Source organism: Loxodonta africana, chromosome 10 (genome assembly GCF_030014295.1).
Source record: "Loxodonta africana isolate mLoxAfr1 chromosome 10, mLoxAfr1.hap2, whole genome shotgun sequence".
NCBI classification, from domain to species: domain Eukaryota; kingdom Metazoa; phylum Chordata; class Mammalia; order Proboscidea; family Elephantidae; genus Loxodonta; species Loxodonta africana.
This window is the reverse complement of record NC_087351.1, coordinates 83,160,717-83,187,872: the sequence shown is the minus strand read 5'-3', so window position 1 is coordinate 83,187,872 and position 27,156 is coordinate 83,160,717. Positions and strand designations below refer to the sequence as shown.

Here is a 27,156-nt window from a genome sequence, read left to right as displayed (position 1 = left end):
TCTCTTCCTGCTATAAGTTGGCATTCTCTAATTTTCAGTCTACATTGTCAGAAAATAGCTGTCTATGGCTCTAGGATTTATAGCTCCTCTACTCATGAGGCTAGAGTGACTGAGTTACTTTCAACCCCATTCCAAATTCTTAGAGGCCAGATTCTAACTGACCCAGCCTGGGCCAGGAGCTCTCACCTGGCTCAATCAATTGGAGCCCAAATGGCTCCCTGGGAGTTGGGGGGAGAACTTCCATCACCATGTAGATTCGGCTTATAGGAGTTGCTCCTGGAAGAGAAGGGAGATTTGAGCAGACAGCTCAACAGGTATCTCCTGCTGGGTTTACAGAAGAGTATTTGCTTACACTTACACAGTGCTTTAAGAATACTTGATATCCATAATCTCATTTGATTCTTGGTACAACTGTAGAGGTAGATGAAAAAAAAAAAAAGCAGGTATTAATATTCTTATTTTTATATCTACTTTATTTCTGTCTAGGAGGCTATTTTTTAAAATTTCTCTCTTCCATTTGACTTTACATTTACATTTATTTGATAGCAGAGACCATATTCTATTTTTAGCTTTGCATCTCTATCCCTAGTACCTAGCTCTAGGACCTGTGCATATCTGTAAAAAAACCAAACCTGTTGCCGTTGAGTTGATTCCAAATCATAGGAAACCTATAGGACAGAGCAGAACTGCCCCATAGAGCTTTCAAAGAATGCCTGGTGGATTCAAACTGCTGACCTTTTGGTTATCAGCCATAGCACTTAACCACTATGCCACCAGTGTTTCCAGCTCTGTGCAGCATAGTAGGTATTTAATTGATATTTATTAAAATTGAATTCCTATTTTACAAATGGGGAAACTGAGCTCCAGAGAATACAGAGAAGCCCCCAAGAACACCCAGTTATATCATGGCTTACACCAGGCTCCCAAGCTGAGAGAGAGGGTCTCCAACAACACAGAAAAATCATGCAGAGGGCTCAAGATCTGATGTTTGAAGCCTGGGGTCTGGAAGCCTCCAGGAAAACAATCTCAGCCCTCTAAGAAGGCTCCTTGCCAGAGGAGGCAGACAAGCAAATCAGAAAGGCAGGCTATTAAAACTTGTCTTAATAAATTCTAAAAAAGGATTTATTTTCTTTTTTGTTGTTGAAAATGTATGCAGTAACACATATGCCAATTCAATAATTTCTACAAGTGCAATTAAGTGACAATTACATTTTTAAAGTTGTACCACCATTCTACCCACCTTTTCTTAATTATTCCTCCACCATTAACATGAGCTCACTGCCCCTTAAGTTGCTTCTCTAACTTTTCCAGTTGCTGTTGTTGATTTGATTTCATATAGATAGTTCTTTAAAAGAGCACAATGCTCCTGCTCACTTCAGCAGCACATTTACTAAAAAAATTGGAACGATACATAGAAATTAGCATGTCCCCTGTGCAAGGATGACACGCAAAATTCGTGAAGCGTTCCGTATTTTTCGATTCTCAGCCCACTTCCTTGTTCAGAGCATGACCCCCTGCTGCAACCAGATACTGGTACCTACGCCAATCACCCCTGCCCCTCTAACACTGTTGGAGAGAGCCCGTACCACAACTTGATGATCAGCTACCTGGACACCTGAGCTGAATCCATACAAGAAAAGTAGATGAACTCCTAGACTGATATACCTGATAACAGCTCTAGCCATCTTCTTTTTGTATGTGTGCATTTATCGATATAAATTGGCCTCGGAGCACTGCTTTTGCTGTGTCCCAGAGGTTTTGATAGGAAGTATTTTCATTCTCGTTGCTTTCTAAGAATTTCCTTATTCCCTCCTTGATGTCTTCTATAACCCAGTCTTTTTTCAGGAGGGTATTGTTCATTTTCCAAGTATTTGATTTCTTTTCCCTAGTTTTTCTGTTATTGATTTCTAGCTTCATTGCCTTGTGGTCTGAGAAGATGCTTTGTAATATTTCGATGTTTTGGATTCTGGAAAGATTTGTTTTATGACCTAATATGTGGTCTATTCTAGAGAATGTTCCATGTGCACTAGAAAAAAAAGTATATTTTGCAGCAGTTGGGTGGAGAGTTCTGTATAAGTCAATGAGGTCAAGTTGGTTGATTGTCGTAAGTAGGTCTTCAGTGTCTCTATTGAGCTTCTTACTGGATGTCCTGTCCTTCTCTGAAAGTGGTGTGTTGAAGTCTCCTACTATAATTGTGAAGGTGTCTATCTCACTTTTCAATTCTGTTAAAATTTGATTTATGTATCTTGCAGCCCTGTCATTAGGTGCATAAATATTTAATATGGTTATGTCTTCCTGATCAATTGTCCCTTTTATCATTATATAGTGTCCTTCTTTATCCTTTGTGGCAGATTTAAGTCTAAAGTCTATTTTGTCAGAAATTAATATTGCTACTCCTCTTCTTTTTTGTTTATTGTTTGCTTGATATATTTTTTTCCATCCTTTGAGTTTTAGTTTGTTTGTGTCTCTAAGTCTAAGGTGTGTCTGTTGTAGGCAGCATATAGATGGATCGTGTTTTTTTATCCAGTCTGTGACTCTCCGTCTCTTTATTGGTGCATTTAGTCCATTTACATTCAGCGTAATTATAGATAAGTAAGTTTTTAGTGCTGTCATTTTGATGCCTTTTCATGTGTGTTGTTGGCCATTTCATTTTTCCACATGCTTTTTTGTGCTGAGACGTTTTTCTTAGTAGCTTGTGAGATCCTCATTTTCATAATGTGTAACTTTGTGTTTATTGAGTCGTTACGTTTTTCTTGGCTTTTTTCTTGAGTTATGGAATTGATATTCCTTTTTGTGGTTACCTTTTTATTTACCCCTGTTTTTCTAAGTAAAAACCTAACTTGTATCCTTCTATATCGCCTTGTATCACTCTCCATCTGGCAGTTCAATGCCTCCTATATTTAGTCCCTCTTTTTGATTATTGTGATCGTTTATCTATTGATTTCCATGATTTCCTGTTGTGTGTATTATTTTGTTTATTTATTTATTTATTAGAATTAGTCTTAATTTGTTTGTTTTTGTGCTTTCCCTATTTGAGTTGCGTTGATATCAGGACGTTCTGTTTTGTGACCTTGTATTGTGCTGGTACCTGATATTATTGGTCATCCGGCCAAACAATCTCCTTTAGCATTTCTTGCAGTCTTGGTTTAGTTTTTGCAAATTCTCTAAACTTGTGTTTATCTGTCAATATCTTAATTTCGCCTTCATATTTCAGAGAGAGTTTTGCTGGATATATGATCCTTGGTTGGCAGTTTTTCTCCTTCAGTGCTCTGTATACGTCGTTCCATTCCCTTCTTGCCTGCATGGTTTCTGCTGAGTAGTCTGAACTTATTCTTATTGATTCTCCCTTGAAGGAAACCTTTCTTTTCTCCCTGGCTGCTTTTAAAATTTTCTGTTTGTCTTTGGTTTTGTTGAGTTTGATGATAATATGTCTTGGTGTTTTTCTTTTTGGATCAATCTTAAATGGGGTTCGATGAGCATCTTGGATAGATATCCTTTCGTCTTTCATGATGTCAGGGAAGTTTTGTGTCAGGAGTTCTTCAACTATTTTCTCTGTGTTTTCTGTCCCCCCTCCCTGTTCTGGGACTCCAATCACCCGCAGGTTATCCTTCTTGATAGAGTCCCACATGATTCTTAGGGTTTCTTCATTTTTTTTAATTCTTTTATCTGATTTTTTTTCAGCTATGTTGGTGTTGTTTCCCTGGTCCTCCAGAAGTCCCAGTCTACATTCTAATTGCTCGAGTCTGCTCCTCTGACTTTCTATTGCGTTGTCAAATTCTGTAATTTTGTTGTTAATGTTTTGGATTTCTACATGCTGTCTCTATGGATTCTTGCAACTTGTTAATTTTTCCACTATGTTCTTGAATAATCTTTCTGAGTTCTTCAACAGTTTTATCAGTGTGTTCCTTGGCTTTTTCTGCATTTATCCTAATTTCATTTGTGATATCTTTAAGCATTCTGTAAATTAGTTTTTTATATTCTGTATCTGATAATTCCAGGATTGTATCTTCATTTGGGAAAGATTTTGATTCTTTTGTTTGGGGGGTTGGAGAAGCTGTCATGGTCTGTTTCTTTATGTGGTTTGATATGGACTGCTGTCTCTGAGCCATCAGTGGGAAACTAGATTTTCCAAGTAGTAGGCTGGTACGCTGGCTCCTGGTTCTGAAAACGGTCGCTGTCTGCCTGTATTTGTTCGTTTTCCGTCTCTAAGTCTGTGCTTGTTGTTCAGAGTTTGTAGATTGTTATGTATGTGATCGAGTCCCTTGTTTTTCCGAGTCTTTGTTGCAAGAGGGATCCGCGGTAGCATCCAGCTAGTCCGCCATCTTGGCCCTGCTTCTCAGCTCTAGCCATCTGGGGACAGGATGTCAGAGCTCCAAAGGCAAAAATAATCAAGCTAGCTCACTCAAGCAACCCATCTGGGCATATCAAAACAAAATAAAGCCAGAAGCTAGGATACAGTGAACAAACATAAAATAAATCAGTACAATAACTTATAGATGGCTCAGAGACAACAGTCAATATCAAGTCGCATAAAGAAACAGACCATGATCACCTCAATAAGCTCTCAAAACAAAGAATCAATGAATCTTCTGGATGAAGGGTGCCTTCCTGGAATTACTGGATGCAGAATTCAAAAGATTAATATACAGAACTCTTCAAGACATCAGGAATGAAATTAGGATGATTAGGCAATACGCTGAACAAGCCAAGGAACACACAGATAAAGTAGCTGAAGAAATTAAAAAGGTTATTCAAGAACATAATGAAAAATTTAATAAGCTGCAAGAATCCATAGAGAGAGAGCAATCAGAAATTCAGAAGATTAACAATAAAATTACAGAATTAGACAACTCAATAGAAAGTCAGAAGAGCAGAATTGAGGAAGTGGAAGGTAGAATTGGTAACCTTGAAGACAAAGCACTTGGCACCAATATATTTGAAGAAAAACCAGATAAAAGAATTTAAAAAAATGAAGAAACCTTAAGAACCACATGGGACTCTATCAAGAGAAATAACCTACGAGTGATTGGAGTACCAGAACAGGGAGGGAAAACAGAAAATGCAGAGAGAATTGTTGAAGATTTGTTGGCAGAAAACTTCCCTGATATCATGAAAGATGAGAAGATATTTATCCAAGGTGCTCATCAAACTGCACATAAGGTAGATTTTAAAAGAAAGTCACCAAGACATATTATAATCAAACTCGCCAAAAACAAGGATAAAGAGAGAATTTTAAGAACAGCTAAGGATAAATGAAAAGTCACCTACAAAGGAGAGTCAATAAGAATAAACTTGGGCTACTTGGCAGAAACCATGCAGGCAACAAGGCAATGGGATGACTTATATAAAAAATTGAAGGAAAAAGTTGCCAACAAAGAATCATATATCCAGTAAAACCATCTCTCAAATATGAAGGTGAAATTAGGACATTTCCAGATAAACGAAAGTTTAGGGACTTTATAAAAACCAAACCAAAACTACAAGAAATACTAAAGGGAGTTCTTTGGTTAGAAAATCAATAATATCAGGTATCAACCCAAGACTAGAACACTGAACAGAGCAATCAGATGTCAACCCAGACAGGGAAATCACTAAAATAAATTAAGATTAAAAAAAGCTCAAAACAGGGAAACAGCAATCTTATTATGTAAAAGAAGACAACATTTTTAAGAAATGGAGTCATAGATCTTTCATATGGAGAGGAAGACAAGGTGATACAAAGAAATAAAATTTAGGATTTAGGTTTAAATTTAGAAAAATAGGGGTAAATATTAAGGTAACCACGAAGGAGACGAACTATCTTATACATCAAAACAAAATACAAGAAAAAAATAGAGACTCAGCAGAAACAAAATCAACAGCAACAAATATGAGGAAAAGACAATATATAAACTACGCAGGACAAAAAATTAAGTGGGAAAAAGACACTGTCAACAACACACAAAAAAAGACCTCAAAATGACAGCACTAAATTTAAAGAAAATAAATTTAAACCTATGCATAATTACACTGAATGTAAATGGACTCAATGCACCAGTAAAGACAAAGAGAGTGGCAGAATGGATTAAAAAACATGATCTGTCTATATGCTGCCTACAAGAGACACACTTTAGACTTAGAGACAAAAACAAACTAAAACTCAAAGGATGGAAAAAATTATATCAAGCAAACAACAATCAAAAAAGAGCAGGAGTGACAATATTAATTTCTGATAAAATAGACTTTAAAGTTAAATCCACCACAAAGGATAAGGAAGGACACTATATAATGATCTAAGGGACAATATACTAGGAGGATATAACCATATTAAATATTTATGCACCCAATGACAGGGTTGCAGGATACATAAAACAAACTCTAACAGCATTGAAAAGTGAGATAGCTCCACAATCATAGTAGGAGACTTCAACACTCCACCTTCAGTGAATGGCAGGACATCCAGAATGAAGCTCAGTAAAGACACAGAAGATCTAAATGCCACAATCAACCAACTTGACCTTATAGACATATACAGAACACTCAACCTAATGGCAGTCAAGTATAATTTCTTTTCTAGTGCACATGGAACATTCATTAGAATAGACCACATATTAGGTCATAAAGCAAGCCTCAGCAGAATCCAAAATATTGAAATATTACAAAGCATCTTCTCTGACCATAAAGCCATAAAAGTAGAAATCAATGACAGGAAAAGCAGGGAAAAGAAATCAAACACTTGGAAACTGAACAATACCCTGCTCAAAAATGACTAGGTTACAGAAGACATTAAAGGTGGAATAAAGAAATTCATAGAATCCAATGAGAATGAAAACACTTCCTATCAGAACCTTTGGGACACAGCGAAAGCAGTGCTCAGAGCTCAATTTATATCAATAAATGCACACATCCGAAAAGAAGAAAGGGCCAAAATCAAAGAACTATCCCTACACCTTGAACAAATAGAAAGAGAGCAACAAAAGAAATCCTCAGGTACCAGAAGAAAGCAAATAATAAAAATTAGAGCAGAATTAAATGAAATAGAAAACAGAAAAACAATTGAAAGAATTAACAAGACCAAAAGCTGGTTCTTTGAAAAAATTAACAAAACTGATAAACCATTGACCAAATTGACAAAAGAAAAACAGGAGAGGAAGCAAATAACCCAACTAAGAAATGAGATGGGCTATATTACAACAGACCCAATTGAAATTAAAAGAATCATATCAGATTACTACGAAAAATTGTACTCTAACAAATTTGAAAACCTAGAAGAAATGGATGAATTCCTAGAAACACACTACTTACCTAAACACTACTTACCTAAACTAACACGAACAGAGGTAGAACAACTAAATAGACCCATAACAAAAGAAGAGATTGAAAAGGTAATCAAAAAACACACAACAAAAAAAAGCCCTGGCCCAGATGGCTTCACTGCAGAGTTCTGCCAAACTTTCAGAGAAGAGTTAACACCATTGCTACTAAAGGTATTTCATAGCATAGAAAAGGACGGAATACTCTCAAACTCATTCTATGAAGCCACCATATCCCTGATACCAAAACCAGGTAAAGACACCACAAAAAAGAAAAAGAAAATTACAGACCTATATCCCTCATGAACTCAGATGCAAAAATCCTCAACAAAATTCTAGCCAATAGAATTGAAAAACATATCAAAAAAAAAAATTTCATCATGACCAAATGGGATTCATACCAGGTATGCAGGGATGGTTCAACATTAGAAAAACAATTCATGTAATCCATCATATAAATAAAGCAAAAGGCAAGAATCACATGGTTTAATTAATTGATGCACAAAAGGTATTTCACAAAGTTCAACACCCATTCATGACAAAAACTCTCAGCAAAATAGGAATAGAAGGAAAATTCCTCAGCATAATAAAGGGCATTTATACAAAGCCAATAGCCAAGAAAAAAAAAAAAAAAAAAATAGCCAGCATCATCCTAAATGGAGAGAGTCTGAAAACATTCCCCTTGAGGCTGGGAACCAGACAAGGATGCCCTTTATCATCACTCTTACTCAACATTGTGCTGGAGGTGCTAGCCAGAGCAATTAGGCTAGATAAAGAAATAAAGGGCATCCAGATTGGCAAGGAAGGAGTCAAAGTATCTCTATTTGCAGATGACATGATATTATGCACAGAAAACCCTAAGGAATCCTCAGGAAAACTACTGAAACTAATAGAAGAGTTCAGCAGGGCATCAGGATACAAGATAAACATATCAAAATCAGTTGGATTCCTCTACACCAACCAAAAGAACATCAAAGAAGAAATCACTAAATCAATACCATTTATAGTAGCCCCCAAGAAGATAAAATACTTAGGAATAAATCTTACCAGAAATGTAAAAGACTTATACAAAGAAAACTACAAAACACTTCTTTAAGAAACCAGAAGAGACCTACATAACTGGAAAAACCTACCTTGCTCATAGATAGGAAGACTTTAACATTGTAAAAATGTCTATTCTACCAAAAGCGATCTATAGATACAATGCAATTCCGATCCAAATTCCAATGACATTTTTTAATGAGATGGAGAAACAAATCACCAACGTCATATGGAAGGGAAAGAGGCCCCGGAGAAATAAAGCTTTACTGAAAATGAAGAACAAAGTGGGAGGCCTCACTCTACCTGATTTTAGAACCTATTATACCACCACAGTAGTCAAAACAGCCTGGTCCTGGTACAACAACAGATACATAGACCAATGGAACAGAATTGAGAATCCATCCACATATGAGCAGGTGATATCTGACAAAGGCCCAAAGTCAGTTAAATGGGGAAAAGACAGTTTTTAACAAATGGTTCTGGCATAACTGGATATCCATCTGCAAAAAAATGAAACAAGACCCATATCTCATGCCATGCACAAAAATGAACTCAAAATGGATCAAAGTCCTAAAAATAAAATCTAAAATGACAGATCATGGAAAAAAAAACAGGGACAATGTTAGGAGCCCTAATACATGGCAGAAACAGTATACAAAACATTATTAAGAATACAGAAGAAAAGCTAGATAAGTGGGTGTAAAAAAAAAATTTTTTTTTTTTTTTTAAGTGGGAGCTCCTAAAAATCAAACACCTATGCTCATCCAAAGACTTCACCAAAAGAGTAAAAAGATTACTTACAGACTGGGAAAAAGTTTTTAGCTGTGATATTTCCGATCAGCATCTGATCTCTAAAACCTATATGATACTGCAAAAACTCAACTACAAAAAGACAAATAACCCAATTAAAAAATGGGCAAAAGAATGAACAGGCACTTCACTAAAGAAGACATTCAGGTAGCTAACAGGTGCATGAGGAAATGCTCACGATCATTAACCATTGGAGAAATGCAAATCAAAACTACAGTGAGATTCCATCTCCCTCCAACAAGGCTGGCATTAATCCAAAAAACACAAAATAATAAATGTTGGAGAGGCTGTGGAGAGACTGGAACACTTCTACACTGCTGGTGGGAATGTAAAATGGTACAACCACTTTGGAAATTGATTTGGCGCTTCCTTAAAAAGCTAGAAATAGAACTACCATAAAAAAACCTGCACCTGCTGCCTCCGAGAACGACCATACGATCCAGCAATCCCACTCCTTGGAATATATCCTGGAGAAATAAGAGCCTTTACACGAACAGAGGTATGCACACCCATGTTTATTGCAGCACTGTTTACAATAGCAAAAAGATGGAAGCAACAAAGGTGCCCATCATCAGATGAATGGATAACAGAGGAATCTGGAAGGCATTATGCTGAGTGAAATTAGTCAGTTACAAAAGGACAAACATTGTATAAGACCACTATGATAAGAACTTGAGAAATAGTTTAAACGGAGAAGAATATATTCTTTGATGGTTACAGGACAGGGGAAGGAGGGAGAGGAGTATTCACTAATTAGATAGTAGATAAGAATTACTTTAGGGGAAGGTAAAGACAACACAGAATACAAGCGAGGTCAGCACAACTGGACTAAACCAAAAGCAAAGAAGTTTCCTGAATAAACTGAACGCTTCGAAGGCCAGTGTAGCAGGCGCAGGCGTTTGGCGACCATGGTTTCAGGGGACATCTAAGTCAATTGGCATAATAAAATCTATTCAGAAAACATTCTGCATCCGACTTCGGAGAGTGGCATCTGGGGTCTTAAACATTAGCAAGCGGCCATCTGAGATGCATCAATTGGTCTCAACCCACCTGGAGCAAAGGACACCAAGGACACAAGGTAATTATGAGCCCAAGAGACAGAAAGTGCCACATAAACCAGAGACTACATCAGCCTGAAACCAGAAGAGCCCGGGTACAACTGATGACTGTCCTGACAGGGACCACAACAGAGAGCCCCTGAGGGAGTGGGAGAGCAGTGGGATGCAGACCCCAAATTCCCGTAAAAAGACCAGATTTAATGGTCTGACTGAGGTCGTGGTCCTCAGACCTTCTGTTAGCTCAAGACAGGAACCATTCCCAAAGCCAACTCTTCAGACAGGGATTGGACTGGACAACGGGATAGAAAATGATCCTGGTGAAGAACAAGCTTCTTGGATCAAGTAGACACATGAGACTATGTTGGCATGTTCTATCTGGAGGGGAGATGAGAGGGCAGAGGGAGTCAGAAGCTGGCGGAATGGACATGAAAAAAGAGAGTGGAGAGAAGGAGTGTGCTATCTCATTAGGGGGAGAGTAATTAAGAGTATATAGTTTTTTTTAGCAAGGTGTATATAAATTCTTGTATGAGAGACTGACTTGATTTGTAAACTTTCATTTAAAGCACAATAAAAAATTTAAAAAAAAAGCACAATGCTCAAGGCAGAAAAGTTTTCTTAATAACTCTTTAATAACTAGTTTAATACTGACAACTTTTGGGAGTTGACTCAGCAGTCTGACATTTGAACTTGATGGGGGTGAAAGGAGAAAGAGGCTGGGAAGCTCCTATTCCATGGCAGGTGGTAGTCAGGGTCACTTGCAAACTAGGGTTTATGATCTCTGAATTGAGTTAGATCTTTCAGTTCTGCCACTTACGAAATGATCTGGGCAAGTCCCTTCCCCTCCCTGTGGTCATCCTCCCGGTTGTGTGCTGGCTTCATAAGAAAATGCAAGTGAAAGCCCTTTATACATGGTACAGCGTTATGTAAGTATTTTCCTCATTCAAAACAGGACAAACAGGAATTGTGCCATGGAGAGATGAAGAAGGCAAAGTCCCTTTCCTCAAAGATCTAATGGTCAAGGAAGGGAAGCCAATGACAGTAGTTATGGATTCAGTTGTGCCCCTCAAAAGGTATGGTGAAGTCCTCACTCCTGTTCCTATGAACAGGGCTTTGTTTGGGGAAATAGTGGCTTCCCTTGAAGATATTATCAGTTAAGTCATACTGGACTAGGGCAGGTCCTAGTCCTACTGTCTTCTGAGTAGTGCCTTCTAAAAGGGGAAGACAGACACGGAAACAGGTCATCCACACAGGGCGAAGACACCACATGAAGATACATTTACAAACAGCAAAGGAATGCCAAGGGTTGCCGATAGCCACTAGGAGCTTGAATAGAGACAAAGAGTTCCTTTGACCAAACCCTCGGAAGGAATTGACACGGCCGATGCATAATCTGGATTTCCAGAACTATGAGAGAATACATTTTTGTTCTTTAAAGTCACCCACTTTGGTGTTTTGTTATGGCAGGCCTAGGACACTTAGACAGCTGTGGCAAGTGGGGAGGGCTTTAAGTGTGGGTCGATCCTGTGGGAGCCCAGAGGAGCGGCTTTCCCTGAGACGGTCAGAAAAGGTTTCCTAGAGAATGGAACATTTGAGCTAGCTCTTAAGGATGTGCAGGAATTCACCAGGTAGAGGAAGTTGTGTTTTCAGGAAATGGTGGAATTATGACAGGGTGACTAGGAACAGGTGGAATTATGAAAAGTTGGCCTGAATGTTGTATTTCTGTTGTCGGTATGGCCAGAGACTTCGTATTTATGGTGTGTAGACCGTACTCAGCAGTCTGATTTCAGGGCTATCAACCAAGAGGCTCTTTGAAATCACAGGCTCTCAAAATCTTGGTGTAATCTTTTGGTATCTCATTTCGGTAGGTATAGGATTGATATCCCATTTTGTAGATAAGGAGTCCCTGGGTGGTGCAAATTGTTAATATGCTTAGCTGTTAACTGAAAGGTTGGAGTTTTGAGTTCACCCAGAGGAATCTTGGAAGAAAGGCCTGGAGATCTACTTCTGAAAAATCAGCCATTGAAAACCCTGTGGAGCACGGTTCTACTCTGACATAGATGGGGTCACCATGAGTCAGAATCAGCTTGATGGCAACTGTGTGTTGTTTTTTTTTTTTTTACTGGTCACAACCCTAGAAGAGAATAACAGCACAGATAGAGGAGTAGGCAAATGAAGGAGGGGGATGTGGGGCAGAGAGGGAGGGAGAGAGACAGTGCACGCAGAAATAGCTGTATACAAACCAGCTGTATACAGCTCATGATGTATACAAACCATTCATCCTGTGTGTGTGTAAAGCTATAAGGAGGAGGGAAGGAAGACAGGGGTCATTGCTGAAGTAATTGGAGTGAGAGGAGGCAAATGTATTCGCTGTGGGTTATTAAAAGGCACTAGAACATATTTACAACCTGTGCCTTAAACTAAGCAGAACCGTTAGTAATGACAAGCCAACTCCAAGCCCCAAACAAAAGACACTGAAGTGTGCAAGGTGATGAATGGTTTGGAGCTCAGCTCACCCAGTCTAGTAAGAGGCAGCCTTAGGTAGTAGTCAGAAGGTCCTTGATGCTTGCTCCAGCCATCTGTGCAGTTCTGCCCTTGGGCATGTGCAGCAGAGCACAGTGCTCCATTTCCTTGAAGAAGGAGGAGGAGGAGGAGAAGAAGGAAGAAAAAAATAAAGGAAGGATTAAGATAGATACCTCGTTGCTCATGTCAAAACCAAAACACAGGCCAATCCCCTCAAAGATTTTCATCCTTGTACTTCTAGTCTCATGTCTGAATGGGGACACTGCTTGCTTGGTTTAACTATGAGAAACTACTTACTACATCCCAGAGGCCAGAAGCAGAGCATGGGAATCTAAACGTCAAGAGATAATAAATAAAAACAGACTTTTGACCTTGACACTGGAGCGTGGTCTGGAGGTGGGAGTCCCTGGTCAGAATGGTGACTTGAATGTGGGACCTGAGCCCAAGCCTCAGACTTCCTGTGCATTCTCCTCGGACCCCAAGACATGCTCACTCTGTCTTCCACGCCAAGAAAGAACCTCTGGACTAGGGATTCTCTGAGGTGAAGGCTAAACTGAGTCTGAAGTGAAGGGTTTCAGCTTGGTCCCTGGCTTTAGAGGACTGAGGCATCCTGCCCAGTCTCTGATTTTATGAGGGAGAAAGGAAAGGGGCGAGATGAAGTGGGGGGTAGGGGGTGGTGGGTGGGTAGGGTTGGGTGCTGCCCTAGGTATCATTGTCTGACAGGTTAAGCTTGAATGAGGATAGGGTTCTCATAGGAGTCCCTGGGTAGTGCAAACCGTTAAGCGCTCAACTGATAGCCGAAAGGTTGGTGGTTCAAACCCACCCAAAATTGCCTCAGAAGATAGGCCTGGTGATTTGCTTCCTAAAGGTCCAGCCTTAAAAACTCTATGGAGAAATTCTACTCTTCACACATGGGATCACCATGAGTCAGAATCAACTCAGGGCAACAACAACAACAGAGTTCTCATAAAGGGACGTGAGGCAATCTGCCTCGCCTCCAACCCATATTGAGTCCTGAAAGGAAGCCTCTCTAGTACAGCAAATTTTTAAAAAAATAATATTTTATTTACTTTTGATGGACTATACATGGCCAAACATAACCCATTCCCAATTTCTGTATGAACAGTTCAATAACATTGGTTACATACTTCACCTTGTATCACCATTCTATCTCTACCCGTATTGTTTCATCAACATTAATTTAGGCTCTCTGACCCTTAAAGTTCTCGTCTGTGCTTCAGATTAACTGTTGTCAATTTACATTGTTATAGATAATTATTAGAGTGCTATGCTTGAGGCAAACATTCTTTTTTAATTGGGCTAAACTGTCGTTTAGTTTAAAGACAGCTTTGTGGGATAGTTTCGGTTCAAGTTTTAAAGATTCTTTTATGAGCATTAGATTCAGGGGTTCCCCCAGTCTCAATGGATCCAGTAAGCCTGGTTTCCATATGAGTCTGAAGATCTGTTCCATGTTTTTCCTCCTTTTGATTAGGATTTATTTATTGGGTCCTGGGTCAAAACATTCAGTAATGGTAGCAGGGCACCATCCATTTCTTTTGGTCTCCGGGTAATGGAAGTTATAGTTTATGGAGGCAATTAAATCTGTGGTCCATTTCCTTCTCTGATTCCTGGGTCTCCCTCTTTCTCTGTTGTTGTTAGGTACCGTTAAGCTGGTTCCGACCCGTAGCGACCCTATGTACAATTCTCTGTAGTACAGTGAATTTTGCACAAAGATAAACTGCTCCTGGATAAAAGTCTTCCTGTGGCATAAACTGGGGTGGGCTCTGGTCATAGGTGGCTGAGTTAGGATTCCGGCTCCAACATGTATGACTTCTGTAATTTAAAGGCTCTGTGCTCCAGTTTTTATACAAAAACTGAAAAACCAAACTAGTTGCTGTTGAGTCAATCGTGACTCATGGCAATCCCAGGAAATGGTCTCCACAGGGTTTTCAAGGTTGTGAGCTTTTGAAAGTAGATCACCTCGGCCTTCCTTCTGAGACATTTCTGGATGAGTTTCTACTGCCGACATTTGATTAGCAGCCCAGAGCTTAACCATTTGCACCACCCAGGGACTCCTTTTTATAGGAAAGAGTTATTATTGTTATTTTTTGCAATCATCACCACTATTTATTTCCAAAACTTTTTCATCACTCTCAACAGAAACTCAGTACCCATTCAGCAATAATTCCCCAACCCCCTCCGCCTCTCAGTTCCTAGTGGCCACTAATAAACTTTTGTCTCTATGTATTTGCCTATTCTAGATATTTCATATAACTGGGATCACACAATATTAGTCCTTTTGTGCCTGTTTATTTCACTCAGAATAATGTTTCCAAGCTTCATCCCTGTCGTGGCATGTATCAGAGTTTCATTTCTCTTTATGGCTTAGTTATATCCATTATATGTATACGTCACGTTTTACTTATTCATTCATCTGTTGATGAGCATGAAAGGGTTATTAAAAGTACCTAGCACATAGTTTTGGTGAAGATTAAATGAAGGAAGTCATACGAAGTGGTTAGCACATGCTGGATGCACTGATGTGCTCAAGAAATGTTACCTCACTGTCATTCCCCTCCAAGCGCAGCCTGTCCTTTCACAGAGACAAAGACAGTGGACACCAGGAAACCTGATGAGAAAATCTGGCTTCTTTAACACAAATCTTCACGCTCTGAAGAAATGTATTCCACGTAGGAAAAGTCTAAAAATTGGAGGCATTTCACCTGGGACTAGGTTTTGTGCTTCTTCCTCTTAATTAGCATGTTATCTTGGTCAGATTGACAAGCCTCTCTGAGCCTCAGTTTCCTTATTAGTAAAGTTGGTTAAGAGGAATACCTACCTCATAGGAGTTTTTTGAGGGCCCAAAGAGGTAGCATAACCACTTCTATCTGTACAGGGTTGCTATGAGTCGGAATCGACTCTATGGCAATGGGTTTGGTTTTTTGTTTTTTAAATCTGTATTAAGGAGTCCCTGGGTGGTGCAAACAGTTAACATGCTGGGCTGCTAACCACCAATGCCCCCTTTCCTCATCTCTTACCACCCTGGAACTCTCATTCCTACCATGTTGGCCTCCTTGCTCTTGAACACACAGGCCCGTTCTTGCCTCAGGCCTTTTCACTGTTGTTTCCTCTGCCCGGAATGGTCTTCTCCCACATCCGTACAGCCGGTTTCCTCAATTCCTCCACCTTCTTGGCCACCCTGAAATGTAACCTCTCTAACATTTCATATTCTCCTCCCCTACTTTATTTTTTCTTCTTAGCATTCATTCTTCCCTAATATATATTTAAGGAGCCCTGGTGATGCAACAGTTAAGTGCTCACCTGCTAACCGAAAGGTGGGTGGTTCAAACTCACTAGTGGCTCTGCAAGACAAAAGACCTGGTGATTTGCTCCCATAAAGATCTGAACCAAGGTAACCCTATGGGCAGCTCTGCTCTGTCCTATAGATCACTATGAGTCAGAATTGTCTTGACGGCACACAACAACAGCAGCAATACGTATGTGGTTCAGTGGTAGAACTCTCCCCTTCTATGCAGGAGATCTGGGTTTGATTCCTGGCTAGTGCACCTCACGCACAGCCACGGGTTTCAGCAGAGCTTCCACGCTAAGACAAGGAAAAAAGGCCTGGCGATCTACTTCTGAAAATCGGCCAGTGAAAACCCTATGGATCACAATGGTCCAATTCCACTGCACACGGGTTGCCATTAGTTGGGGGCTGACTCCACAGCAGCTAACAACAACAACAACAATGAATATTTTGCTTACTCATCTTGTTTACTGTCTGTCTTTCCTGTTAGACTGTGAGCTTGATGAGGGGCTTTTGCCTGTTTGGTCTGTTTTGCTCACTACTTTATCTCCAAGAAGCCCTGATGGTAAAAATGGTTAAGCACACTGCTGCTAACATGAAGGTTAGTGGTTCAAACAAGACCTGTCTGCTCCCATAAAGATTACAGCCTAGGAAATCCTGTGAGGTGGTCCTATTCTGTCATATCGGGTCGCCATGAGTCAGAATCCGGTCCATAGCACACAACAACTCTACCTCCAGTGGCTTGAACAGAGCCTGACACACAGAAGATATTCAATAAATATTTGGTGAATAAATGGATGAGTGAAATAATAAATGAGTGACTTAAAATTGGTTATGGACTCTTTAACAAGTTATTTATCCTCTCCAGGCCCCAGTTTCTTTGGCTGTGAAGTTGGGTTTTTCACTAAAAAACAACAACAAAAAAAAAAACCAGTTGCCGTGGAGCTGATTCCCATTCAGAGTGACCCTGTAGGGCAGAGTTGAACTGCTCCATAGGGCTTCCAAGGAACTACTGGTGGATTGGAACTGCCAACCTTTTAGTTAGCAGACGAGCTCTTAACCACTATGGCACCAGGTGCTCCATTTTTGCCCTAGATAGCTCTAAAGTTCCAGCTGAAGGAACTTCAGCACAGTCATCCCTGAGTTAACCTGAAGAACTGAAAGCAGTTTTACGGCAAAGAAGACTTTTAGGTAGAGGGTGTGGAGATTTGGGTTCAAGCCCAGTGATACACTTACTGTGTAAATAAATTTGTCTGGATCTTAGTTTCAACAATAAATTCAAAGTGCTCCACCTAGTGACCGCTAACGTTATTTTTCAGCTCTTAAATTGGGAAACCAGAAAAAACAATTAAAAAAACCAAACAGTAGCTGCCATACCTCCCACTACCACACGGGGGCGAAACTGTCTATTATTGTTTCTAAAAAAGTATTGCTGTGCCAAGTTCACAACGAAACAGCTCAACTTTTGTAAAACACGGATTTTTACGGACAACTGTTGAGAATTGCTCATTCATCAAATCTTATTGGTTTGTTTAAATAACAAATAAACAAAAATCTTTAAATTGATAATGTTTCAGACAAGAAGGCATAAATCTCGAAACCAAAACATTTCTAGTCAGTGAGCTGAAGTTTCAGCCAGGTCTTACCACCATGATTTAAGAACCCAGATTTGAAAAGCTGAAGAGCCACAGAAGGAAAGTGAGAAATCTATGCCAACGTGAGGTGAGGGAAGCAACAATTCCCCAACCCCTCCTCCCCCCTAGTGACCACTAATAAACCTTTTTCTCTATGTATTTGTCTATTCTAGATATTTCACATAACGGGGACCACGTCGATTCTGACTCAGAGCAATCCTATAGCACAGAGTAGAACTGCCCCATAGAGTTTCCAAGGAGCACCTGGTGGATTCGAACTGCTGACCTTTTGGGTAGCATCTGTAGCTCTTAACCACTGTGTCACCAGGGTTTCCTCACATACCTGGAATCATACAATATTAATTAAAGCTGAATTAGCTCTAAAAGTAAGTAACCACATGTCTGTCTACTTATAACCAAAATGAGGGTGATTTGTTCCCTTCATGAGGTAGGAGGGGTAGGGAATGAATGGACTGTTTGGATTCCGGGACTTCTCGATTGCTTGGAAGAGCTGTTGAAGTCTTCGACAGATTAGACAAAACTGTGAACAGTGTGCACGCAGAGTGAGTCCTCAATCGATAATGGCCATTAGCATTATTGTTATTAATATTATTATTCCTGTCATCCTCTGGTTCTGTTTTTTCTCCCTCCTTTCTACCACCTCTCCAACTAACAATAATGCTTTCAGCTTCAAACTTATTTCATTACTACAAAAAGAACCCCAATGATTTTATTGTTCGTAATTCCAGTTACAAAAGTATTACATGGTTCTTTCAGCTATATGGAAAATAAAGAAAAGTAAAATAAAGGCAATAAAAATTACCCGTATTCACCACTCAGCTCAGAAATCAACCACTAAGATTTGGATAATACCCACACATATACACACACATTTGTGATTATGTTGTATAAAGGATTATTACAATTATTTTTTTCATTTTTCATTATATTGTGTACATTTCCATGTTATTTAAAAATTTTTCACAATCATTAATAATAACACACTTTTTCTAATTAGAAAATCAGTACTTTTTAATGGTAGAAAGTACTGAATAATGCTAAACAAGGAAAAAGATCACTCCTAATCCCATCATCTAGATTGAAGATAATGTGAATATATTTCTTTCCATAATATTAATGAATATATATTTTCCACAAAATTAGGGATATATTGCGTATATATAGTTTTATCTCGATTTATCAAATTTAGTTTAAAATTACAAGAGATAGTTTCCTTTTTCTTTTTCAGTTTCTGTGCTCATTTACACAATCATTACATGCTCTCCAAAAACCTCACTGTAGGGAGAGTTTTCTCTTGAATAAAATCTCTCTTCTTTTGTTTGGACCTATTTGGGGTCCTTGACTGAAAGGCTTAAATAACGTCCTTGCTGGCCAAGCATGGCCTTTTACCAGTTGCCATGTAGTCAATTCTGACTCATGGTGACCTGATGTGTGTCAGAGTAGAACTGTGCTCCACAGCATTTTCAATGGCTATTTTTTTCAGAAGTAGATTGCCATGTCTTTCTTCCGAGGTACCTCTGGGTGGACTCAAACCTCCAACCTTTCTGTTAACTGTTTGCACCACCCAGGGACTCTCAGCATGGATCTAAGAGGGTATAATTTCATAGACAGATGCCCAGGAGCTCTGCAACTAGGTTGGATGATGCAGAAAATCCATTTGACCTTCATTTTGACTTTTAATCCTCAATTAAAGGCTCTGATCACTGTTAAAATGCAACTCTCTGTCCAAAGGTGTGACATAGTCTAGTCCTTTTCTGAATGGGGGTTTTCATACGAGATGGGAGGGAGAAGAGTGGAAAGAGGGAAGATTTCTTACCATTTTAATGTTTCAGGTCCCATTCTCTCTCAGAAGACGGGAATTAAAATACTAGCAATTGTAATAAGAACACAATTTTTTGAGCACCTATTATGTATTAGGAACCCTGGTGGCACAGCGGTTAAGAGTTCAGCTGCTAACCAAAATTTTGGCGGTTCGAATCCACCAGCTGCTCCATGGAAACACTATGGGGCAGTTCTACTCTGTCCTATAGGGTCTCTACGAGTCGGAATGGGTGGCATTCTGGATGGCAACGGGTTGTTGGGCTATTGTGTATTAGGCACTGCCAGGTGCTTTTCTTACTTCGTTTAATCCTCACAACAACCCCATGAGGTAGGTGGTATTATCCTCATTTTATGAATGATAGAGGGGAGGTTTGGTGAGGTGAAGTGGCCTCAGTTGTTCAGGGATGTGAACTCTTGTCTTTGGCTCCAAAACTTCTGTTCCATCAGTCCCACCGCATGCTCTCCTTGAACATTTACTGAAAATCATATTTAATGCAGAGCTTATAAAGCAGGAACTAGGGTTCCTCTTCGGAAATGGTATAATGTGAGGAGTGAGAGGGGTGGGCTGACTCTTTTAGAAAGGCTCAATAACTGCTTGTGAGATTTTAGCACTAAAGTACTAATTTAAAATGTTTCCCAAAAGAACCGCGGAGAGGGTGAAGTTCATTTACTGAATCTTATCTTAGGCTCAAACAACGGCAACAACTGCTACTACTGGGTGCTAGACTCTGTGCTAAGCATGTAACATACATTGTGTTGTTTAATTATCCCAGGAGCCCAGGGAGGGAAGTATTATTATTGATAATTTCCAGATGAGGGATCTGAGGCACAGAGAGGTTAACTAACTTTTCTAATGACACACAGCAAGTATGGATTCAAATTCAGTCAGACTCCAAGGCCCCACAGTCTTAACTATCAGTCTGTGCCTAGTTCCCTTTTTCTTTACTGTGTTCCTTCCTACCTCCTTTTTATCTTTTCCTCTCTTTTCCCTTCCTTCCTCCCTCTTTACCTTCCCATCTCACTCATTTTCTAGCTATCTCCTCTCTTTCCTTTCTTCCTTCTTCCTTTTTTTTAAAGGGAGAAACCCTAGGTTCAACTTCCAGTCAAGAGGTCTCTGACATTTTCTAGGGTGCAATTAGAGGGTGTTTCCTAGAGTGACGAGCTGAGGAAAGAAGGAAAAGAGTATGTGGAATATTTACTGGGTACTAAGCAGCATGCTAAGAGCTTTTTTTATGTCTTGTCTCTTTTAATCCTATAAACATTAAAAGGTGGGCTCTATTATTACTCCTATTTAAAAATGAGGAAACTGAGGTTCAAACAGGTATCTGTCTTAAGTCACACAATTTTTTTAAAAAAAATTTATTTTGCTTTAGATGAAAGTTAACAAATCAAGTCTCTCATACAAAAAGTTATACACTTTGCTGTGTACTCCTAGCTGCTCTTCTTTTAGTGAGACAGCACATTCTTCCTCTCCACCCTGTATTACCTGTGTCCATTCAGCAGGCTCCTGGCCCCCTCTTCATTCTCATCTCACCACCAGGCAGGAGTTGCACATATAGTCTCAAGTGTCTACTTGAGGCAAGAAGCTCATTCCTTACCGGTATCATTGTCTATCTTAGAGTCCAGTCCAATCCCTGTCTGTAGAGTTGGCTTTGGGAATGGTTCCAATCTTAGGCTAACAAAGGCTCCAGGGACCATGACCATCAGGGTCCCTCCGGTCTCAGTCAGACCATTAAGCCTGGTCTTTTTACAAGAATTTGAGATCTGTATCCCACTGTTCGCTTGCTCCATCAGGGACTCTCTCTTGTGTTCCCTGTCAGGGCAGTGATTGGTGGTTGCCAGGCACCATGTAGTTCTTCTGGTCTCAGGCTGATAGAGTCTCTGGTTTTTGTGGCCTTTTCTGTCTCTTGGACTCATCTTTACCAATGTCTTTGGTGTTCTTCATTCCCCTTTGCTTTAGGTGGGTTGAGACCAATTTATGCATCTTAGATGGCCACTTGCTAGCATTTAAGACCCCAGACGCCTCTCACCAAAGTGGGATGCAGAATGTTTTCTTAATTCATTTTGTTATGCCAATTGACCTAGATGTCCCCTGAAACCATGGTCCCAGAGCCCCATCCCTGCTATTCTGGCCTCCAAAGCATTTAGTTGTATTCAGAAAACTGCTTTTGGTTTAGTCCAGTTGTACTGACTATCCCTGTGTTGTGTGTTGCCCTTCTCTTCACCTAAAAAGATTTTTGTCTACTATCTAGTTTTTTTTAATCTAGTTAGAGAATACCCCTCTCTCCCTCCCCATCCTCGTAACCATCAAAGAATATTTTCTTCTGCCAAGTCACAGTTTTTTTTAAATAATTTTTATTATGCTTTAAGTGAAAGTTTACAAATCAAGTCAGTCTCTCACACAGAAAACCCATATACACCTTGCTACACACTCCCAATTACTCTCCGCCTAATGAGACAGCCCGCTCTCTCCCTCCACTCTCTCTTTTTGTGTCCATTTCACCAGCTTCTAACCCCTTCCACCCTCTCATCTCCCCTCCAGGCAGGAGATGCCAACATAGTCTCAAGCGCCCACCTGATCCAAGAAGCTCGCTCCTCACCAGCATCCCTCTCCAACCCATTGTCCAGTCCAATCCATGTCTGAAGAGCTGGCTTCGGGAATGGTTCCTGTCCTGGGGCAACAGAAGGTCTGGGGGCCATGACCACTGGGGTCCCTCTAGTCTCAGTCAGACCATTAAGTCTGGTCTTATGAGAATTTGGGATCTGCATCCCACTGCTCTTCTGCTCCCTCAGGGGTTCTCTGTTGTGTTCCCTGTCAGGGCAATCATCATTGTACCCAGACACCATCTAGTTCTTCTGGTCTCAGGATGATGTAGTTGCTGGTTCATGTGACCCCTTCTGTCTCTTGGGCTCGTAATCGCCTTGTGTCCTCGGTGTTCTTCATTCTCCTTTGATCCAGGTGGGTTGAGACCAATTGATGCATCTTAGATGGCTGCTTGCTAGCATTTAAGACCCCAGATGCCACTCTTCAAGTGGGATGCAGAATGTGTTCTTGACAGATTTTATTATGCCAATTGACTTAGATGTCCCCTGAAACCATGGTCCTCAGACCCCTGCCCCTGCTACGCTGGCTTTCGAAGCATTCAGTTTATTCAGGAAACTTCTTTGCTTTTGGTTTAAGTCACACAGTTTTTAAAGAGCCAGGAGAAACCATGATCTTCTGGCTTATGCCAACTTGCATCACTGATTGCTTTTATTTTCCCCTGACTTCTCCTATACTTTTCAGTGTAGTGGAGAAAATGGTCCCTTTTTTTTGGGGTGACATTTGTTAATCACCTGCTCAAGAACCTAATAGTGGTGAAATTTTGGTAATTTCACCTGGCTTTCAAAGTCTGTTACAATCTCCCCTTCTTTTATTTAGTTGATTTTATTTCCCATCGCTCCCTTTATGCACTTTCCTCCTCTCCGGCTGGGTCTATGTTATTGCCACTTCCATGCCTTCTATGTTCCATTTATTAAGTTGTGTATACATCCTTCCATGCTCACCTTAACCACCTCCTCACCCATCAGAAAGGAACCCTGATAGCACAATGATTAAGCACTTGGCTGCTAACCTAAAGGTTGGTGACTCAAACCTACCCAGTGGCTCTGTGGGAGAAAGAGCTGGAGATCTGCTCTCATAAAGATTACAGTCTAGGAAACCCTATGGGGAAGTTCTACTCTGTCGCATAGGGTCGCTATGAGTTGAAATTGACTTGATGGCACCCAACAACAACATCCGCGAGTCTTTCTCTGAGTATTCTAGTCCTCAGTGAAGATAACACTTGGTCACCTCACAGCCCTGATCAAAAACCTTCAGTGATAAATAAAATCCAGGCTTTGTAGCCTGGTATTCAAGTCAGCCTTTCAGTCACAAGAATGTACTGAGAACCAGTTATGTGCTAGACACTCTCTACATGCTGGGAAAACTATGGAGAACAAGACAGACTGGCTCCCTGCCCTTATGGAGAACACACTGGACAGTAAAAAAATAATTACAATCGATTAAATAATTATTAGTGTGACCACCGACTGCTCTGACAGGGATCACAGCAGAGGGTCCCAGACAGACCTGGAGAAAAACGTAGAACACACAAATTCTAACTCATTAAAAAAGGACTAGACTTACTGGTCTGACAAAGACCGGAGAAACGCCGAGAGTATGAACAGCATTTTAACTTAGTACTGAAGTCACTCCTGAGGTTCACCCTTCAGCCAAAGATTAGGCAGGCCCATAAAACAAAATGAGACTATCTGGGCACACCAGCCCAGGGGCAAGGATGAGAAGGCAGGAGGGGACAGGAAAGCTAGTAATGGGGAACCCAAGGTTGAGAAGGGGAGCGTGTTGATAGGTCATGGCATTGGCAACCAATGTCACAAAACAATACGTGTATTATTTGTTTAATGAGAAACTAATTTGCTCTGTAAACCTTCATTTTAAAGTACAGTTTAAAAAAAAAAAAAAACTTCATTCCCCAATTACTTAGAATATATATTTTTTGTTTTAACAGAAGTTTACACATACCCAAGATACTTCCAAAATAAAATTTACTTTGAAAAACAATGAAAAAAAATCATTAGTGTGAATCAAATGATTACAAGGTCCTCTGCAGTCTGGTCTTAGTCTATCTTTTCAGAGTTCTTCCTTATCCTTTTATTCCATCCAAATGGGCGCACTCATGCTTTCCCATCTCTGTGGCTGTGCTCACGTCCTCCCTCCTTTCCTGAACATAGGTTCTTCCCTGTTCTACCCGTACTGCTCCAGGACCAGCTCTGGTTCTTCCCCCTCCCCGAAACCCTTCCCGATAACTTTGCCTGAAGGATCTTCTCTCATCTGAATTCTTAACACTTACTCATTCAACAAATAATTACTGAATGACTTCTTGAAATGTTTGTTGAATGACTTTTCCTGAAGTCCTAAGCACATGGTATGGTATTAAACATCTAAATTATACAGAGAATTAAGAGTTTTCCTACTGAGAGGGATCAAGGATTCCCCACCCCAAATTTGTAAAACATACAAAATTACAGATAATTAAAATGACAATAAAAATTACCCAATTACTCCTAATCCTCCTACTTAGACCCATCAGTGACAAGTTTCTATTTATCTTTATAGTGTTTTTTTCCCCTCCCTTTCTGTGTGTGTGCGTCTATATCCTATTTGTATAGTTCTCTTTTACTCCCAAATTAGGATAATATCAAGAAAATCTTTTTTTCTTACAGTCTTTTTAAAATACAAAGTATCCCTGCTCCCATGCTTGTCTCTCATCTGTTTGGAGTGAAATGGTTTTGTCTTAACTAAAACCTAGGGAATTCACTCAAAGACCCATCCATATGTTTTCCAGTTTACTGATTCTATGTACAATAAGAACCTAAACATTGTTTCAGGGCAGGTACTTCAGAAATCATTTCTTGAGACCTACTCTGAGCGCTCTTCAGAACAGCACTGTGTCACGTCTCTTCTTCAGGACCTCAAATGTGTGGGCTGCCTACGTATGATAGCATCACCACATTCCTGTGCAAGCCACAGAGAGTTAGACTACAAGAATATTAGAGAGCTTCCAGTCCAGCCCCCTCACTTTGAAGATGAGCTGACTGCAGTACAGTGTCAAGTACTTGCCCAAGGTTGTGGCAGAGCCAGAAGATGCAGGCCCTGGTGATCTTCCCAAGTTGTCCCACTGTCTCCAACCTGTCTAATAATGAACTCCAAATGAAAATTAAACGAAGAATAGCCAGTGAAGCATTAACATTTGCTAAATAAAGCATGACTATTCTACCACTAAAGAGCCCTGGTGGCTCAACGGTTAAGCGCTTGTCTCTGCAGGACTGAAAAGCTGGAGGTCTGCTCCTGTAAAGATTACAGCCTAGGAAGCCCTATGGGGCAATTCTTCTCCGTCCTGTAGGGGTGGCTATGAATGGACTAGATGGCACACAACCATGTCCTACCACGGAAGGAGAAAAGGTAAGGGCAGTCTGGGAGATCTGGATAGATCCTTCAGCACTGACTTGCTTTGGGTTATTAGAAAACCCTTCTGATTGGAATCTACATTGCCAAGATCGGATTAAAGCACAGAAGCCACATCAGGGGCAGCCCATCTCATTCTTAATGTTTGAAGACGGAGTATGACCAAAGGAAGAGGTCGGGCCCTTGTCATAACCGCAGCACCGGCTTTTATGCATCTGATCTTTACAAAAAACAAAAACAAAACACCGTTGCCCTCCAGCCGACTCCCGACTCATACCGACCCTATGGGGCAGTTAGTTTCCAAAGAGCGCCTGGTGGATTCAAACTGCGGACCTTTTGGTTAGTACCACCGTGCCACCAAGGTTTCCCTCATCTCTACAGAGGTCACCAAAATCCGAAGGGCAACTGCCTTAGCCAAAAAACAAAAAACTCAGGGACTGTAGGAAAGCGAGTCTCTCAAGAGAAACCAGGCCGGCTTCACTGTGAAAGCTTTGCCAGTCCCAGCAAGGCGGATTTTCGCCTGTCTCACTTCTAAACACGATGGAATCTCTTCTCACAGGGACCCAGGACCCAGTCTTCACAAAAGCGAGAGCTGTGGTTTTAAGAATTCTTCTAAGAAACATATTCCAGTGGGCCTAAAGGATGACCCAGGAGATGACAGGTTACGGGGGTGGGGGACGAGGCGGAGGGGCATACTGCAGTTCAGGTGCGGACGCTGACCCCCGGGCTGGACTAGAGCAGAGGCAGGCCCAAGAGGGGGGAGAAGCCAGCAGTGAGAAGGAGCTGGAGAACAAACGGGGGTGTTCTCGCTTCTCCTTTTCTCACTTCCTCAAAGGCCCCTCCAGGATGAAGACTACAGGTGCAGCTCAACGGAGCTCCTCATCAACAACCGCCAACAAAGGGCCCGGCCTCCTCTGTCTGAACCAAGGCTTGGTATTACCTTTCAGGACCCACCTCCTCGCGCACCCAAGGAGGTGGGAGCTTCCTCCTGCCGGGAGGTGCTGAGCTCCCGGAAACGGACAGGTACCGTGGGCCAATGGTTGGACTTGCGGCGGGCCAATGGGAGAGCGAAATGGGTCAACCCAGGTTTGAGAATGACAGAGCCCGCAAAAGGGGTTGGGAACAGGGCTGGGGGCGGGAGGGCGCCTGAAGGCGCAGGGGGCGGAGACGGCGGGCCGGCCGCGGCCAATGGGGAGGCAGCGGCGAGAGGTGGGCGGGGCCGCGGCAGCCCGCCCCTCTGGGTCCTCAGGGCTGGGGCGGGGCCGCGGTGCTGGGGCGGGGCCGCGGTGCTGGGGCGGAGCCAGACTGCGCGCGTCAGGTGGCCCGGGCGTGTGGGCGGTGCTGGGGGCGGGTCCACGGGACCGGGGCGGGTCCGCGGGGCTGGGGCGGGGCCGCGGGGCCGGGGCGGGGCCGCAGTGTTGGGGCGGGGCGCGGGGCGGGGGCGGGGCCGCAGTGCTGGGGCGGGGCCGCGGGGCGGGGGCGGGGCCGCGGGGCCGGGGCGGGTCCGCGGGGCCGGGGCGGAGCCAGGCCGCGCGCGTCAGGTGGCCCGGGCGTGCGGGCGGCGCTGGGGGCGGGCCGTGGCGCGGCGCGGAGAGGGGAGCGGCAGTGGTGGCGGCCGAGCTTGCACCGGCTGCGAGCAGGTACG

At 41.5% G+C, this 27,156-nt stretch overlaps 1 long non-coding RNA gene and 1 other non-coding gene across 2 annotated transcripts; one reads left to right on the top strand and one right to left on the bottom strand.

Moving 5' to 3' along the window:
- Positions 1 to 144: 144 nt before the first annotated feature.
- On the bottom strand, positions 145 to 26,591 carry LOC135232615 (uncharacterized). Its single transcript, XR_010323185.1, has 4 exons — positions 26,452 to 26,591; positions 12,715 to 12,828; positions 359 to 411; positions 145 to 276 (listed from the first exon to the last, which is right to left on the bottom strand). It is a non-coding gene; the product is annotated as an uncharacterized LOC135232615 (long non-coding RNA).
- Positions 1,367 to 1,476, top strand: LOC111750247 (U6 spliceosomal RNA). The gene has a single exon (XR_002785399.1). It is a non-coding gene; the product is annotated as a U6 spliceosomal RNA (small nuclear RNA).
- Positions 26,592 to 27,156: the final 565 nt, after the last annotated feature.